This window comes from Lupinus angustifolius, unplaced genomic scaffold (genome assembly GCF_001865875.1).
Source record: "Lupinus angustifolius cultivar Tanjil unplaced genomic scaffold, LupAngTanjil_v1.0 Scaffold_717, whole genome shotgun sequence".
NCBI lineage: Eukaryota > Viridiplantae > Streptophyta > Magnoliopsida > Fabales > Fabaceae > Lupinus > Lupinus angustifolius.
The window spans coordinates 1,214-10,568 of record NW_017728042.1 but is presented as its reverse complement, the minus strand read 5'-3'; the positions used below and the strand labels follow the sequence as shown (position 1 = coordinate 10,568).

Sequence of the window (9,355 nt, the reverse complement as noted above, 5' to 3'; positions counted from 1 at the left end):
AATGTATACTTCAATACATATTGTAAGGATTCATAATACAAATTATTCATAATTCAAATAAGTGAAAGCGAATAAAAGTTATCCTCATTATTCATAAATACTCAATTTTCATAACCAATAGCGGAAACATAAAATCCCCAAATTTAAAAAATTAGGGTTCATAAAAAATTGTGGGAAAACATCCTTAACGAAGAACCATAAAATTCAGAACCTAAAGCTCTAATATCACTTGTTATAAATTTTCTGATGATTGGTGAAATACCAATCTTAGGATCTTGAACTTCATGATTCTCACACATAATATAAAATAAGGATACAAAGTCATACATGAATCCATGTTATCTGATCTACTCCTTTGATATACATTTTGAGAGAGTTTTGATATGATGACCTTACTCAACAAAATTTTTAATTCATTTTGGGACCTTCGTTTTCTCTCTAATGGAGAGAGGTGAAAACTATTTGTGATTTGGTGTCTTAGGGACCATAATCATTCCTTATGTGTTAACTTATAGGGCTCTCATTATCCCATATAGCTCAATCGTTTAAGTATTCACTCATTAAGCTCATATCTGTTATCAGTTTTAGAAGTCTTTTAGGTTATCAGTAATTAGATTACTTCTTTTATAACCCCTAAAATAAATAGCCTATATAATTGTATTAAATATATAATGTTCACCTAACAATTGTGGAAGCTATCTATATTGTAGGATTTAATTAGTTGGATTTTTAATGAAAGTTTGCTAGTTAGATAAAGGGTAGGTATATAGCAAGTTTACTTGTGTAAGAAGTTATTTAATATACACTATAATTCAATAAATCCAATTCATTGATTTTGAGATTCAATTTACACGATTCTCTTTTTAATCTTTCTTCCATTATTGAGAACGATTTGCTCCATCTTCTTCTCAATTGAATACCATAATTCAAATATCATTAAGTTTAGAATTAAAAGGTATAAAAAATACTCTATTTGTTTATCAAAATTATATATTAAAATAAGTTATTAAGATAAACATGGATAACAAATTATATGATAGATTTGAAAATATAAAATATCTTATAAGACATATTTGAAATAAATAGGTTATATAATGAATGTAATCCCGAACTCGAACTAAACGTAGTTGAAAATAAAGATACCATCCCAAACCTGTCAGGTTTCGGATAACCTAAACTCGAAAAAAATCCAAAAATAATTAATATAATTAGGAAAATATGGTTTCATTTTTGTTTCATTTTTCTCTAGCATTTCTATTTTCTCTTGTATTATTTCATTTCTTTCATGTTTGAAGAGTCAATAGTATGTAAAGTAAAATTAGAAATTAAAAACAATGAACACATATAGAATTTTCAATTTTAAATTGAATCACATTACTTCGGGGTGGGTTCGGGGTATGATCTTTGATATACCAAACCTGAACCCGAAAATTAAACCCGAGTAAATCCCGAACTCAATCACATCGGATTCCCCATTAAATTCAGATTGAATTCGGACGGGTATCCACGGATTTAGTTTTCATTGTCATCCCTAATTCTGCTTAAAAAAAAGTGGTTGTAACACCCCACTTTTCTAACCAAAAACTATTTTTTATTATTGACAATATGGTTAAAGTTTAAACAAAGTCAAATTGTCAAACTCAATATCCTATAAAATCAAAGTGTGTTTAAATTTGTTTTGAAAGACTTGTGTATGTGGCAAAATATTCAAAATTAAACTCATCTTAAAATGAGGCATTATATTCAAATTCAAAATGAAACAATGCATTACAAAAGACAACGAGATATATATATCTCCAAAGTAAGTATATTTTGTCAGAGCAGAACGATTCTTTTATCAATTAAATATTTCTATTATATTAATTACACCTAATATTCTCATACATTTTTCAGTTTTATTTGAAAGAAGATTTTGTGATCAGATTACTCCTACTAATACTCTAATAAATCTCATACAAGCAATAAATGAGAGCACCTTTGCTTACAATCATATATTAAATAAATTGACTGAGCTGAATCCTTTCATTTTTTCCATGAATTATTATTAAGCTTCTTATTCATCATTTTGATCTATTTGTCTGAATATGAGTCACATCAACAATAATAGAAATCATTCTCAAAGCACAAACTCCATCACCTAATTTTCAACAAGAACAATCATATAGGTTAGAAGATTTCACAATGTATGCTTTTAATTATTCCTTCACCGTACATTTGATTTCATCATGAAGAATATAATTTTAGACAAGTCAATGTTCTTTCTTCTTTCCTTGGTTACCTTTAATTTCATTCAAGAGAAGCACTCATTTTGGTTTGGAACATGATAGGAGTACATTCTTGGAATGCATTCAAAGAAAGAAACAACAATGAAATCAAAGATTTATAGCATGTTTTCAAGGAGCAAAAACAATGACAATGGTTTTCATGGCACCCCAAATATGGTTCCTGAATGTGAATTAAGACCAGGAGGAATGTTGGTGCAAAAACGTAACAACAATTATGTGAATCAAAATAATTCATATGATTCCACTATCAAAGTCAAAGTGAAGTATGGTTCATCCTATCATGAAATTAATATCAATTCTCATGCAAGTTTTGGTATATGCAGCTTTAGCATTTCCTTTCTTTGTGTTATTTTTAGACACTTTTTTACATTTATAATTCTAACTTGGTTAATTGATTATTTGATTATGGTTCATTGGGGTGCAGAGGAATTGAAGAAAATGTTGACAGGATCTACAGGATTGCATGCTCAAGATCAAAAGCTATATTTTAAGAAAAAAGAGAGGGATTCAAAATCATATCTTGAAGTTGAAAGGGTCAAAGATGGATCAAAATTAGTGTTGATTGAAGACATTGAGAGAAAAGAAAGAAGGATACTTGAGATGTTAAGAATAGCAAAGAAGGAGAAGACTTCAAAATCCTTGAATGAAATGAACACTGAAGTTGACAAACTGACCAAGAAGGTACCAAGCATCTGTAGATTTTCACTTATAATAATTTTCAAACTTAAATCTTTTCTACATATTTTTGCAATGATGGCCCAGTATATACGAGGCTACCGGTAAGTGGGATATGAAAGTGTAAATTTATGTAGTCTTACCCAGTATAGAGCATATTTTTAGGATTTGAACATGTGATCTCATGGATATGGTCACTAACACTAAACAATAACTTACTTTACCATTGTGTCAAGTTCACCTGAATCTTCTAGGATTTGAACCAGTAATCTCATGGTCACTAAATAACAATATACCATTGGATCAAGCTCAGTTAAGGGTAGATGTAAATGGTTTTAATTCAATGAAATTGGTAATTTGGTAGGTTGTAGCTTTGGAAGCAGCGGTGATAAACACTGGTATCTAGGTAAGAGAAATTTAGACAGAAATGAAGAAATTGCCCCTAACCCACAATCAACTAGACTTGTGGTAGGGTTCTATGATTTTATTGAGAAGAGAAGAATTACAGTGTAGAAGAAACGTAGTTACAAGATAGAGGATCTCAAGATCCTATTTCCCTACTGATTCCTCAATCAGTTACTAACTTTCCAATCCCTTTCCCTTAGGCTAACTTCCTATTAATAGTTTCCTAACTGATTTAACTACCAGAGAATAGGAGGGAAAGTTGGTTATTTAACAACCACGTTTTCCTCTTCCCTCTTTTATACATGTGCTTCAATTCAGGTTTGTTATGAGTCTTAACACTACCCTCCCCTAAACTTTTTAACTTGTCCTCAAGTTGGAAGTTTGGAAAGTTGGCTTGAACACTAGCTGCTGTCTCCCAAGTGTTATCATGCTCAGGGAGATTCGGCCATTTGACTAAGACTTCTGGCCTGCCCTGTTCCATTCCCTTGTAATCAGTGATGTCCTCTGGATTTACTTCTAGGATCAACTCTTCATTCAGCATTGGTGGTAATGACTGAGGTTGTTGATGGGATTTAAGTGCCTTCTTCAACAGTGAAACATGGAAGACTGGATGAACCTTGGACTCAGCAGGCAAATCCAATTTATATGCCACTTCTCCTACCTTCTGAATAACTTGATAAGGACCATAGTACCTAGGGGCTAGTTTAGCAAATGGTCTAGCAGCTAGGGACTTTAGTTTATAAGGCTGTAGCTTGAGGAACACCCAATCCCCTACCATAAATTCCACTGCTCTTCTATGTTTGTCAGCTACTTGCTTCATGAAGTTTTGTGCCTTAGCCAAGTTAGTCTTCAATTCTTCTATTATCCCATCTCTTTCAGTAAATAAACGATTGACCTCCTCCACTCTAGAAGGTATAGTACCTGCTCTGATTAGCAGAGGAGGCTCCCTTCCATATAGGACCTTGAAAGGAGTCATTCCAGCTGATTGATTATAGTTGGAATTATACCAGAATTCTGCCCAATGCAACCATTCCACCCACTGCTTGGGTCTTGGGTCCACATAACACCTCAAGTAAGTTTCTAAGCACCTATTAGTAACCTCAGTCTGCCCATCTGTTTGAGGGTGATAAGAGGTGCTAAATTTCAATTGTGTGCCAGCCATTTTAAACAATTCCTTCCAAAAATGACTCAAGAATAAGGGGTCCCTGTCTGAAACTATTGAAGTAGGAAAACCATGCAATTTTACTACTCCCTGTAAGAACACAACAGCTACATCCTTGGCTGAGTAGGGGTGCCCTAGTGCAAAGAAGTGACCATACTTAGTAAGTCTATCCACAACTACAAAAATGGTGTCCTTGCCCTTAGCTCTAGGAAGACCCCCTATGAAATCCATTGAGATATCCATCCAAACTTGTTGAGGGATAGGAAGTGGTTGCAACAACCCTGCAGGAGCCAGAGTTGAATATTTGTTCCTTTGGCAGGTATCACATTCTGCTATGAAGGCCTTAATATCAGTCCTCATCCCCTCCCAAAATAAGAAGCTTGCAATTCACTTGTAAGTCCTTAGATACCTTGAGTGTCCTCCAGCAGGTGTATTATGGCATTCAGATAAGATCAGGGGAATTCTGTTGGATCCCTTAGACAGAACCAGCCTTCCTCTGTAGTATAGCACCCCCCCCCTTCTTTTAGTTCAAAGCCTGAGTGAGAATTAGAAGAAATTACTAATTCTTGCATCACCTTCCTCCATTTAGGATCCAACTGTAACTCTTGGATCCACAATTCTACTTCCTCATTATTAATCATAGAGATGGCAGCATACATTAACTTTCTGGACAAGGCATCAACAACAGAATTTTCCCTGCCAGGCTTATATTGTATCTCAAAATCCAGACCCACCAACTTCACTGCCCACTTAAACTGATCATCAGAAAAGAGCCTCTGTTCTGTCAAAAATTTCAGACTTCTCTGATCAGTTCTGATGATGAAATGTCTGCCCATAAGATAGTGCCTCCATTTCTGGATAGCTTGAACCAGAACCATTAACTCTCTCTCATACACAGATTTTTGTTGAGCCTTAAGAGATAAACTTTTACTCCAAAAGGCTAGGGGCCTTCCCTCCTGCATTAATACTGCACCTAAGCCTTTACTGGAGGCATCAGTCTCCACTACAAATTCCTTATTGAAATTAGGTATAGCCAACATAGGTAACTCAGTCATAGCTCCCTTTAACTTCTCAAAAGCATTATTGGCATCCTCAGACCAATTAAAGGCATCTTTTTAAAGCAATTCAATGAGTGGCCTAGCCATTCTTCCATAATCTTGCACAAACTTCCTGTAGTAGCCTGTGAGCCCCAAGAAGCCTCTCAACCCCTTAATACTGGTAGCGACAGGCCAAGAGATCATGTCCTTCACCTTAGAAAGATCAGCAGATACCCCTTCTTCAAAGATGACATGCCCTAGGTATTCAATACTAGACTGACCAAAGCTGCATTTTTTGGGATTGGCTTTGAAGGAATTCTGCATTAGTAGTTCCAAAATCAACCCTAGATGTTGGCCATGGGAAACCATATCCTGGCTGTAAACCAAGATATCATCAAAGAACACTAGTGTGAACTTTCTAAGGTAAGGCTTCAGAATTTCATTCATAAGAGATTGGAAGGTGGATGGGGCATTGGTTAGCCCAAAGGGCATCACCAAAAACTCATAGTGGCCCTCATGAGTCCTAAAAGTTGTCTTCTCTATATCTTCTGGCCTCATCCTAATCTGGTGATATCCAGATTTCAAATCCAACTTAGAGAACACCCTAGCCCCTCCGATTTCATCCAGAAGTTCTTCAATCAAAGGTATGGAGAACTTATTAGGGATGGTTATCTTGTTAAGGGCCTTGTAATCCACACAAAACCTCCACCCTCCATCCTTCTTCTTAACTAGAATTATAGGACTAGACTAAGGAGATATACTAGGCCTAATGACCCCAGCCTCCAACATCTCAGCTACCAACCTTTCCACCTCTGATTTCTGGTAGTAAGGGCACCTATAGGGCCTTAGATGAGGGATCCATGACCCTTCCTTCAAATGAATAGCATGATCCTGTCTCCTAGTTGGAGGAAAGCCCTAGATATCCTGAAATACTGATTGAAACTGATGCATCACTTCTTCCAACTCTGTTGGTAACATCCCCTCTGTTCTAGTTGGTGAAGTTTCTTCACACTGCAGTAGTAAACCTCTCCCCTCCTCCAATAATACTTGCATAAAAGATCCCAGTGACAACTCAGCCTTAGTTAGAGCAGGATCCCCAACTATAGTAATGTTAGCACCCTCCTTTCTGACTGACAACTTCATTCTACCAAAATCAGCCCTTACCTCCCCTAGGCTAGCCAACCATTCTAAGCCTAGCACCATGTCCACTCCCCTTAATTCAAAGAGATAGAAGTCTTGAATCACCTAAAGTGTTTGCATGAGAAAGTTGAGCTTAGTACACTTACCTTGGCACTTTATGTGATGTCCATCCCCTACTTCCACCACATGAGTCCTGGTCTCCTCCACCTTAAGCTGTAAATCCTCCACCAATTGCCTTGAGATGAAATTATGAGAGGCTCCACAGTCTATCATCACTACCACAGGTGTCTCCCTCAAGATACCTTTGATCTTCCAAGATCTTGAAGAAGTGAGCCCCTTCATTGGATATAATGACACTTGTAATGAATGGAAAGTCTTTACCTCTACTCCTGATTCCTCCTCTTCATCAATTTCTTTTTCTTCAGATTCCTCCTCATCAGCCAGCAGCGACATGTGGAATTGCTTGTTTCTGCATCTATGATCTCTGGAAAAGGGCTCATCACACCTAAAACAGAGCCCTTTTTCCCTCTTCTCCTTCATCTCTACACTAGATAATCTTCTGTAATCTCCCCCTATTTTAGAGTTACCTACAGAGTATTCATGAGGGGTGTAGTCACACTTCCTACAGACGAACCCTCCTTCCTATAGATATTAGTGGCAGCTGGTTCCAGGGTAACCACCTTATTATAGGAATTTGTTCTGGATGAACCAAAAGACCTAGAATACTCTGTTTGAGTCTTTCTGTGCACCACCAGGTTCCTTTACTCAATCAAGATGGCCTTCTGAATCAATTCTGGCAAGGTCTTCAGTTCATATAATCTGACCTCCACCCTTATCTCCTCCTTGAGCCCATTTAAGAATATTCCCCTAACAAAATCGTGATTGATTCCTCTTAAGGCCCCTGCAAATTTTTCGAATTCCTCCACAAAGGTTTCTACTCCTCCTTCTTGCTTGAGAGACAAGAGTAACTCAAACGGATTTTGAGCCATAGCTGGCTGAAATCTTCTCACAACCGCCAATTTAAATCCTTCCCAAGTAGGGTAAGGATTACACCTCTCCCACCATTGATACCAACTAAGGGCCTTCCCCTCCAAGGCTACCATAATGGCCCTCATCTTTTCAGTATCAGAAATGGACCTTAGGGCAAAATACCTCTCAAGCTTCTGTATCCACCCATATGCATCATCCCCCGAGAATATAGGTATCTCCAACCTCCTCCATTTATCATGGCCATGACCTCGTTGATGGTTATCCACCTCTTCCTCGTTCTCACTGCCCACCTCAAAGGATGGCTCCTCTGGGGTAACTCCCAATTTCGTGGCTATTGCAGTCATCAAATCTTCTAGCTTCTTGGTGCGTGCCTCATTCAACTCCATTCTCATACGTATCTCCTCTCCTTCTCGGCCCCCCTTCTCCTGTATTCCACTATCATTTTCCTTGGCCATGCTTCGAGTAGAAACCATACGACGAGCTCAACTGCAGCGTGGGTGGTTACTTTCCACAGGCACCAGAATGGTGCTCTGATACCAGTGATAAACACTGGTATCTAGGTAAGAGAAATTTAGACAGAAATGAAGAAATTGCCCCTAACCCAGAATCAACTAGACTTGTGGTAGGGTTCTATGATTTTATTGAGAAGAGAAGAATTACAGTGTAGAAGGAACGTAGTTACAAGATAGAGGATCCCACGATCCTATTTCCCTACTGATTCCTCAATCAGTTACTAACTTTCCAATCCCTTTCCCTTAGGCTAACTTCCTATTAATAGTTTCCTAACTGATTTAACTACCAGAGAATAGGAGGGAAAGTTGGTTATTTAACAACCACGTTTTCCTCTTCCCTCTTTTATACACGTGCTTCAATTCAGGTTTGTTATGAGTATTAACAAGCGGCTTCAATAGGTCATGTTAAAGAAGAGTAGGATATAGAGAATTTAACAGATAATTTGATGAAAATATTGATTATATTGGATGATATTTCAGCTGAGGGAGAACTGAAATTGCAGAGAAAAGAACAGGTAATAAAATTTACATTATTTTGATAACTGCAATTTATCAATTGATATTATTTTATGTCATTTACGATAAGAAAAAATATATGCACCCGTTGTATTTCAGTTTTATATACTAATAATACATCATTCATAATCAATCATTATTGACTCTTCAAGAAGAAGATATACAAATAAATGATGAATGATGTACTGACTATTTATAAATCTTATTTATACTGAAGTGTATAAATATTATTCTCCATATGATATACGTCTTTTGAAAATTTATGTGAAGGTTAAGAGAGTTCAGAAGCACATTGAGGCTCTTGATATATTCAGAAGCACATTGAGCACTAGAGCAAATTCATAAGAAGCACCAAATATATACAATTTCTGACTCAGTTGTAGTAACATCAAAATGGGAAAGTTTTGATTAAGACTTGAAGTTTCCAACTGAAATGTCTCACATATAAATGAAGCAGGATTCTCTAAGTAGTATCGGAGAGGAGATTTCTTGTTTTCAATAGCAAACTAGTAAGTTACCCGTGCATTTGCACGGGAATAATTTTTTGGCACATGGTTTAGAACAAACATGTTATCCGTGTATTCGTATGTTTAATAACACATATGTTATTTGTGTATTCGTTTGGTTAATAAC

The 9,355-nt window shown here is 36.5% G+C and overlaps 1 pseudogene; it reads left to right on the top strand.

The window, feature by feature from the left end:
* Nucleotides 1–2,225: 2,225 nt before the first annotated feature.
* LOC109341842 lies at nt 2,226–9,067 on the top strand (annotated as a pseudogene).
* Nucleotides 9,068–9,355: the final 288 nt, after the last annotated feature.